We start from the raw sequence: 9,135 nt of genomic DNA, 5'->3' as shown, positions 1-9,135 counted from the left end.
TATTACGATAGGCGACACTCTTTCCATATTATGAAACTCGCGGAGCTTTTGTGCCGTGTGCCCCTGCGATTTGATTGTTCCGGTGTAGTGTGTTCTACCTCTTTCGATCCTCTTTGCGGTGCGCGGGTTGGTGCGCCCTCTGGGATTCCGTACGGGAAGCCAAAAGGGAGTCTCGGGCAGAGAGAGACGAGCGGGCCTGGGCGCAGCGACGCCGGAAGACCTCGGAGGTCGCTTCGGCAAGTGGTGTGGGTGTGGCAGCTGCATTGGGGCCGGCAGAGCAGCGGAACTGGAGGTGCTGCAGGGACTCGCTGTCGTTCGTTCTGTTTACGACTTCAACCTTCCTCGCGCTGTGGCTACGGACTGGCCATTAGCGGCATTTGGATTAATATTGTTAAAGGTGAGCTGTTAGTTTGGTGCATCTTCGTCTGGTGGAGTTACAGCGAGACTTCTTTGTGTCGTATTTGGCTTGCGCTGCTGAGAAGTGAGTGTTCCCACGTCGCGTGCCGAAATACTGACTTGTGCCCTCTTTGATTTACGTATGAGCTGGAGTGTCTACGTGGGCGTGTTTGTTTAAATTGTTTAAGTGTTTCACAATATCCTTACTTCACTGTCTTTAAATTGCATTTCAGTTTGTTACTGAAGATGACGGCCAAATTGTCACGCTAGTCAAATAAAGTTTAAGTCTACTGTGATATCACTGTTTACCTGTTGGATTAAAATTAATTCAATCTTAACCACAGCTAGGAATAATTCAAAGCTAATTATAAGTGCCGTGTGTATGTTTATTGGTTTCTTTCTCTTACTACTGTTGAGTGTTAAACCGTTTAGGAAACCCCTTTGACGTTATTTCACGGTGTGGTTTTAGAAAGAGTTGTGTGGGTACTGTTGTTAACGGCTGCTGTTGCAACGGTGTTTCTGGCCAAACATCTATCGCACGCCATGGGTTTAGTGCCAACCGCCAACATTTCGATAACTTGTTATCAATCCTTTTCGAATCACCGTCCGGCTTACGACTATTGGTGGATTTCTGTGGTAAAATTCAAATGGATGCGCTGTCTTATTAACTTGTCTGAACTGAATATGCTTGCCTTGTAAAACAGTTCATTACTGATTCTCAGTAGTTTAATCAGTGGTAGGGCACTCGTTATTCTGGACCAGACTGTACTTGGTAATTCGGTGTGCAAGCGCCATTGTGGAGAATATTTACCATTTAACTATACGAGTTGGTTCTGTCAATCATTGTAGCACACAAGGTCACGTAAGACAGTGCTATACTGGGCAGATATTGCTATACGTCTGTAATATTATTTCCTGTAAGCTATTGTGCCCATTAGGTTATGTAAGGCTTAAATACAGTGACCAGTTTGGTAATTTTCTGTGTTTCCTAATAACATTTCACAAACATTAAAATTTTGGGAAAGGTTTAAATCTCATATTTACAGACTGATGTTAGATAACTTGTTGATGATTCATGTTAAATCAGCTGACGTACATTTAAATTGAAAGGGTTATATGTCAGTATGTTGTTACCAGTACCTTGCATGAATTTTCTTGCGTAATAAATTACATTTTATATTCTATCCTCAATTTGTTGCTCAGCCCTCCACTCCAGCAGCCCCTGTATCCTGTTTCCAATCAAATCAGTTTTTAATGGTGCTGTCCGAAAATTACAAATTTCAGTCAGTTTTTACAGTTATTGTTGACTTCCCGTTTCCTTTTTCCGTTGCACTTGCCGTCGAACTGTACTTCCTGTTCCTCACACAAATTTGTAATAAATAGCTTCTTCCGTCGCAAGTTATCTAACTGCGATCATATTCCATTCTCAAAAGATGCCTCATACAATTACTGCAGTTTATCCAAACGCAACCCATTCATGACACGCAAAGGATGCCAAAATCAAGAACTCTTCCTCTTGTACTACACTTCCAGAATCTCTCAGATTGGCCAGCGAGTCTGTAGGGGGTAGAGGATGACATAAAAGGCACACAGTGCGACTGCACTTCCTTTTCCAACCGAATTTTACGTTCATTAGAAGACAATATGCCCTTGGACTGTCTTAGTGAGTCGTCATGTAGGATTCTTTCTACCTGTTTTGGCCAGAAGCCCTAGAAGTTTATGTCCCTCGCAGAAGCAGTATCCGCGCCGTCGGGTTCTCTGTAAAGTGCAATTCTACCACCTGTGATTCTTAGTGATGAAGCGGGATGTTACAATATTCCGAATAACGTTGAAAAGAGTTGCCATTATGATGTATTCATTTACTGAACACCACAAACTGCTAATATCTACTCAACTAGTAATGATTAACTGAAAACTAACAACTTCCTGAGAGCATGGTCTTACGACAGTACTAGACCGGCAGGCATATTGTCGGCAAATGGCGACAGTGGCGCACAGCCTGTACCTCGTACTTACTCATGATACACTGACACGTAAAATCACAACACCAAAGAATAGTTACTGTAAAGTAATGAAATTTCGGGAATACATTGTGTAGGTAACAAATGTAAGCGGTTACGTAGGCTTCCGCGGCCAGAGTCACCGTCGAATGAGAAGTCTGCTGCTGTTTACCAGCTGCTGGACGTCGCAGCTACTCGCCTGTAGTGCTCGTGCCTCGTGTCGGCAGTGCGGTCTGTTGGGCTCTGATTGCTGGCAGCCAAGATGGGGCAAGCCAATCACGGTACATAACACAAGAGCCAATAGACATCAGAGGTCACGTTCTCCCTCCACCACAATAACCTCTTAAAATGAAGTTCCCTCTCCTTCCTCTTTAAGTGACCAATGAACTTAACAACATTTTTAAAATTATGACGTAATGGCATGCGCAGTGAACAGTAACAACAAAATATAAAGGACACTGCTTAGATAGAACGCAGCATTAGACACAGAAGAAAGCCGATGCAACAGTGGCTGAAGCGTTGGTATTTCTCCAGCAACAGTAGTTTTTTTACATTACGACGCGGTACCATGCCCAGAAAACTTTTATGTCAAACGGAAGTGGATCACATTGTAAGATCACAGGTTAAGGTAACCGTGAGATAAGCCATTGCAAATGTGAAATTCTGGTGCACTAACAGTCTGCGTAAACCACAGAATGCTGAGTGCAAGCATGCACTGTGTTGTGCACGTGCTGCATATAACTTTGTGGTTCCACGCCTTTTGCACTTAGTTGGTCACTACTGGAATGGCTAAGGCTGTTTGTGGATGACGTTGGATTTGTCATCCGATGATATCACACAAGTGCTCGCTTGGAGACAGATCCGTTGGTCGAGCATTCCAAGGCAACATGTTGACGCACTGTAGAGCATGTTGAGTTACAACAGCCGTATGTGGACAGGCGTTATCCTGTGGGAACACACACCCTGGAATACTGTTTATGAATAGAAGAACAAATTTGCAGTCATAGCCAGTCGGGTAACCACGAAGATGGTCTCGCTGTCATTCGAAGTCGCGCCCCGGGCCACAACTCCTGATGTAGGTCCAGTGTGTCTATCACGCAGGATGGTTGGTTGCAAGTACCTACTAATGAACACATAACTATCACTGCCACCGTCGCAGAACGAGCTTTCACCATAACACCAGACTCAGAGGGCCATAGAAAAGGATCCCCAGGTAGATGCCGTGTTTCTTGACTTCCGCAAGACGCTTGATACAGTTCGTTTAATTAACAAAACAAGTGCATGTGACATATCAGACCAATTGTGTGATTGGATTAAAGAGTTCCTGGATAATAGAACGCAGCATGTCATTCTCAATGGAGAGAAGTCTTCCGAAGTAACAGTGATTTCAGGTGTGCCGCAGGGGAGTGTCGTAGGACCGTTGCTATTCTCAATATAAATAAATGACCTTGTGAATAATATCGGAAGTTGACTGAGGCTCTTTGCGGATGATGCTGTAGTATATCGAGAGGTTGTAACAATCAAAAATTGTACTGAAGTGCAAGAGGATCTGCAACGAATTGTCGCATGGTGCACGGAATGGCAATTTAATCTCAATGTAGACAGGTGTAATGTGTTGCGAATACATAGAAAGGAAGATCCTTTATCATTTAGCTACAATATAGCAGGTCAGCAACTGGAAGCAGTTAATTCCATAAATTATCTGGGAGTAGGCATTAGGAGTGATTTAAAATGGAATGAACCTATAAAATTAATCATCGGTAAAGCAGATACCACACTGAGATTCATTGGGAGAATCCTAAGAAAATGCAGTCCGAAAACAAAGGAAGTAGGATATAGTACACTTGTTCGGCCACTGTTTGATACTGCTCACTGGTGTGGGATCCGTACCAGATAGGGTTGATAGAAGCGATAGCGAAGATCCAACGGAGAGCAGCGCGTTTCATTTCAGGATCATTTAGTAATAGCGAAAGCTTTACGGAGATGGAAGACTCTGCAAAAGAGACGCTCAGTAGCTCGGTACGGGCTTTTGTTAAAGTTTAGGGAACATACCTTCACCGAAGAGTCAAGCAGTATATTGCTCCCTCCTACGTATATCTCTCGACGAGACCCTGACGATAAAATCAGAGAGATTAGAGCCAACACACAGGCATACCGACAGTCTTTTTTTCCGCGAACAATACGAGACAAAAATAGAAAGCAGAACCGATAGAGGTACTCAAGGTACACTCCGCCACACACCAACAGGTGGCTTGTGGAGTATGGATGTAGATGTAGATGTAGAAAACACAAAAGACCTCCACCTTCCCCTCCACTGAACCCTTGCAATGAACAGCGGTGGCTTGGAGTCTGTGGAATGCACGCTGGAGGGCATCTGTCTCGGAGCTGTTCTTGAAGTAACCGATTTGTAACAGTTCGTTGTGTCACTGTGGTGCCAAATACACTACTGGCCATTAAAATTGCTACACCACGAAGATGACGTGCTACAGATGCGAAACTTAACCGACAGGAAGAAGATGCTGTGATATGCGAATGATTAGCTTTTCAGGGCATTCACACAAGAATGAGATTTTCACTCTGCAGCGGAGTGTGCGCTGATATGAAACTTCCTGGCAGATTAAAACTGTGTGCCCGACCGAGACTCGAACTCGGGACCTTTGCCTTTCGCGGGCAAGTGCTCTACCAACTGAGCTACCGAAGCACGACCCACGTCCGGTACTCACAGCTTTACTTCTGCCAGTATCCGTCTCCTACCTTCCAAACTTTACAGAAGCTCTTCTGCGAACCTTGCAGAACTAGCACTCCTGAAAGAAAGGATATTGCGGAGACATGGCTTAGCCACAGCCTGGGGGATGTTTCCAGAATGAGATTTTCACTCTGCAGCGGAGTGTGCGCTGATATGAAACTTCCTGGCAGATTAAAACTGTGTGCCCGACCGAGACTCGAACTCGGGACCTTTGCCTTTCGCGGGCAAGTGCTCTACCAACTGAGATACCGAAGCACGACCCACGTCCGGTACCCACAGCTTTACTTCTGCCAGTATCCGTCTCCTACCTTCCAAACTTTACAGAAGCTCTTCTGCGAACCTTGCAGAACTAGCACTCCTGAAAGAAAGGATATTGCGGAGACATGGCTTAGCCACAGCCTGGGGGATGTTTCCAGAATGAGATTTTCACTCTGCAGCGGAGTGTGCGCTGATATGAAACTTCCTGGCAGATTAAAACTGTGTGCCCGACCGAGACTCGAACTCGGGACCTTTGCCTTTTGCGGGCAAGTGCTCTACCAACTGAGCTACCGAAGCACGACCCACGTCCGGTACTCACAGCTTTACTTCTGCCAGTATCCGTCTCCTACCTTCCAAACTTTACAGAAGCTCTTCTGCGAACCTTGCAGAACTAGCACTCCTGAAAGAAAGGATATTGCGGAGACATGGCTTAGCCACAGCCTGGGGGATGTTTCCAGAATGAGATTTTCACTCTGCAGCGGAGTGTGCGCTGATATGAAACTTCCTGGCAGATTAAAACAGTGTGCCCGACCGAGACTCGAACTCGGGACCTTTGCCTTTCGCGGGCAAGTTCTCTACCAACTGAGCTACCGAAGCACGACCCACGTCCGGTACTCACAGCTTTACTTCTGCCAGTATCCGTCTCCTACCTTCCAAACTTTACAGAAGCTCTTCTGCGAACCTTGCAGAACTAGCACTCCTGAAAGAAAGGATATTGCGGAGACATGGCTTAGCCACAGCCTGGGGGATGTTTCCAGAATGAGATTTTCACTCTGCAGCGGAGTGTGCGCTGATATGAAACTTCCTGGCAGATTAAAACTGTGTGCCCGACCGAGACTCGAACTCGGGACCTTTGCCTTTCGCGGGCAAGTGCTCTACCAACTGAGATACCGAAGCACGACCCACGTCCGGTACCCACAGCTTTACTTCTGCCAGTATCCGTCTCCTACCTTCCAAACTTTACAGAAGCTCTTCTGCGAACCTTGCAGAACTAGCACTCCTGAAAGAAAGGATATTGCGGAGACATGGCTTAGCCACAGCCTGGGGGATGTTTCCAGAATGAGATTTTCACTCTGCAGCGGAGTGTGCGCTGATATGAAACTTCCTGGCAGATTAAAACTGTGTGCCCGACCGAGACTCGAACTCGGGACCTTTGCCTTTCGCGGGCAAGTGCTCTACCAACTGAGCTACCGAAGCACGACCCACGTCCGGTACTCACAGCTTTACTTCTGCCAGTATCCGTCTCCTACCTTCCAAACTTTACAGAAGCTCTTCTGCAAACCTTGCAGAACTAGCACTCCTGAAAGAAAGGATATTGCGGAGACATGGCTTAGCCACAGCCTGGGGGATGTTTCCAGAATGAGATTTTCACTCTGCAGCGGAGTGTGCGCTGATATGAAACTTCCTGGCAGATTAAAACTGTGTGCCCGACCGAGACTCGAACTCGGGACCTTTGCCTTTCGCGGGCAAGTGCTCTACCAACTGAGCTACCGAAGCACGACCCACGTCCGGTACTCACAGCTTTACTTCTGCCAGTATCCGTCTCCTACCTTCCAAACTTTACAGAAGCTCTTCTGCGAACCTTGCAGAACTAGCACTCCTGAAAGAAAGGATATTGCGGAGACATGGCTTAGCCACAGCCTGGGGGATGTTTCCAGAATGAGATTTTCACTCTGCAGCGGAGTGTGCGCTGATATGAAACTTCCTGGCAGATTAAAACTGTGTGCCCGACCGAGACTCGAACTCGGGACCTTTGCCTTTTGCGGGCAAGTGCTCTACCAACTGAGCTACCGAAGCACGACCCACGTCCGGTACTCACAGCTTTACTTCTGCCAGTATCCGTCTCCTACCTTCCAAACTTTACAGAAGCTCTTCTGCGAACCTTGCAGAACTAGCACTCCTGAAAGAAAGGATATTGCGGAGACATGGCTTAGCCACAGCCTGGGGGATGTTTCCAGAATGAGATTTTCACTCTGCAGCGGAGTGTGCGCTGATATGAAACTTCCTGGCAGATTAAAACTGTGTGCCCGACCGAGACTCGAACTCGGGACCTTTGCCTTTCGCGGGCAAGTGCTCTACCAACTGAGCTACCGAAGCACGACCCACGTCCGGTACTCACAGCTTTACTTCTGCCAGTATCCGTCTCCTACCTTCCAAACTTTACAGAAGCTCTTCTGCGAACCTTGCAGAACTAGCACTCCTGAAAGAAAGGATATTGCGGAGACATGGCTTAGCCACAGCCTGGGGGATGTTTCCAGAATGAGATTTTCACTCTGCAGCGGAGTGTGCGCTGATATGAAACTTCCTGGCAGATTAAAACTGTGTGCCCGACCGAGACTCGAACTCGGGACCTTTGCCTTTCGCGGGCAAGTGCTCTACCAACTGAGCTACCGAAGCACGACCCACGTCCGGTACTCACAGCTTTACTTCTGCCAGTATCCGTCTCCTACCTTCCAAACTTTACAGAAGCTCTTCTGCGAACCTTGCAGAACTAGCACTCCTGAAAGAAAGGATATTGCGGAGACATGGCTTAGCCACAGCCTGGGGGATGTTTCCAGAATGAGATTTTCACTCTGCAGCGGAGTGTGCGCTGATATGAAACTTCCTGGCAGATTAAAACTGTGTGCCCGACCGAGACTCGAACTCGGGACCTTTGCCTTTTGCGGGCAAGTGCTCTACCAACTGAGCTACCGAAGCACGACCCACGTCCGGTACTCACAGCTTTACTTCTGCCAGTATCCGTCTCCTACCTTCCAAACTTTACAGAAGCTCTTCTGCGAACCTTGCAGAACTAGCACTCCTGAAAGAAAGGATATTGCGGAGACATGGCTTAGCCACAGCCTGGGGGATGTTTCCAGAATGAGATTTTCACTCTGCAGCGGAGTGTGCGCTGATATGAAACTTCCTGGCAGATTAAAACTGTGTGCCCGACCGAGACTCGAACTCGGGACCTTTGCCTTTTGCGGGCAAGTGCTCTACCAACTGAGCTACCGAAGCACGACCCACGTCCGGTTCTCACAGCTTTACTTCTGCCAGTATCCGTCTCCTACCTTCCAAACTTTACAGAAGCTCTTCTGCGAACCTTGCAGAACTAGCACTCCTGAAAGAAAGGATATTGCGGAGACATGGCTTAGCCACAGCCTGGGGGATGTTTCCAGAATGAGATTTTCACTCTGCAGCGGAGTGTGCGCTGATATGAAACTTCCTGGCAGATTAAAACTGTGTGCCCGACCGAGACTCGAACTCGGGACCTTTGCCTTTTGCGGGCAAGTGCTCTACCAACTGAGCTACCGAAGCACGACCCACGTCCGGTACTCACAGCTTTACTTCTGCCAGTATCCGTCTCCTACCTTCCAAACTTTACAGAAGCTCTTCTGCGAACCTTGCAGAACTAGCACTCCTGAAAGAAAGGATATTGCGGAGACATGGCTTAGCCACAGCCTGGGGGATGTTTCCAGAATGAGATTTTCACTCTGCAGCGGAGTGTGCGCTGATATGAAACTTCCTGGCAGATTAAAACTGTGTGCCCAACCGAGACTCGAACTCGGGACCTTTGCCTTTCGCGGGCAAGTGCTCTACCAACTGAGCTACCGAAGCACGACCCACGTCCGGTACTCACAGCTTTACTTCTGCCAGTATCCGTTTCCTACCTTCCAAACTTTACAGAAGCTCTTCTGCGAACCTTGCAGAACTAGCACTCCTGAAAGAAAGGATATTGCGGAGACATGGCTTAGC

At 47.3% G+C, this 9,135-nt stretch overlaps 5 non-coding genes across 5 annotated transcripts; all 5 read right to left on the bottom strand.

Annotated features, from left to right (window-relative positions):
• Positions 1-5,623: 5,623 nt before the first annotated feature.
• Trnal-caa (transfer RNA leucine (anticodon CAA)) lies at positions 5,624-5,698 on the bottom strand. Its single transcript has one exon. It is a non-coding gene; the product is annotated as a tRNA-Leu (tRNA).
• Positions 5,699-7,123: 1,425 nt separating this feature from the next.
• Trnal-caa (transfer RNA leucine (anticodon CAA)) lies at positions 7,124-7,198 on the bottom strand. The gene has a single exon. It is a non-coding gene; the product is annotated as a tRNA-Leu (tRNA).
• An 825-nt stretch (positions 7,199-8,023) lies between these two features.
• Trnal-caa (transfer RNA leucine (anticodon CAA)) lies at positions 8,024-8,098 on the bottom strand. The gene has a single exon. It is a non-coding gene; the product is annotated as a tRNA-Leu (tRNA).
• Positions 8,099-8,323: 225 nt separating this feature from the next.
• Trnal-caa (transfer RNA leucine (anticodon CAA)) lies at positions 8,324-8,398 on the bottom strand. The gene has a single exon. It is a non-coding gene; the product is annotated as a tRNA-Leu (tRNA).
• Positions 8,399-8,623: 225 nt separating this feature from the next.
• Positions 8,624-8,698, bottom strand: Trnal-caa (transfer RNA leucine (anticodon CAA)). Its single transcript has one exon. It is a non-coding gene; the product is annotated as a tRNA-Leu (tRNA).
• Between the last annotated feature and the right edge of the window lie 437 nt (positions 8,699-9,135).

This window comes from Schistocerca gregaria, chromosome 3, assembly GCF_023897955.1.
Source record: "Schistocerca gregaria isolate iqSchGreg1 chromosome 3, iqSchGreg1.2, whole genome shotgun sequence".
NCBI lineage: Eukaryota > Metazoa > Arthropoda > Insecta > Orthoptera > Acrididae > Schistocerca > Schistocerca gregaria.
Note: the sequence above shows the minus strand (reverse complement) of the source record. Positions and strands in the feature narration are given on the sequence as shown.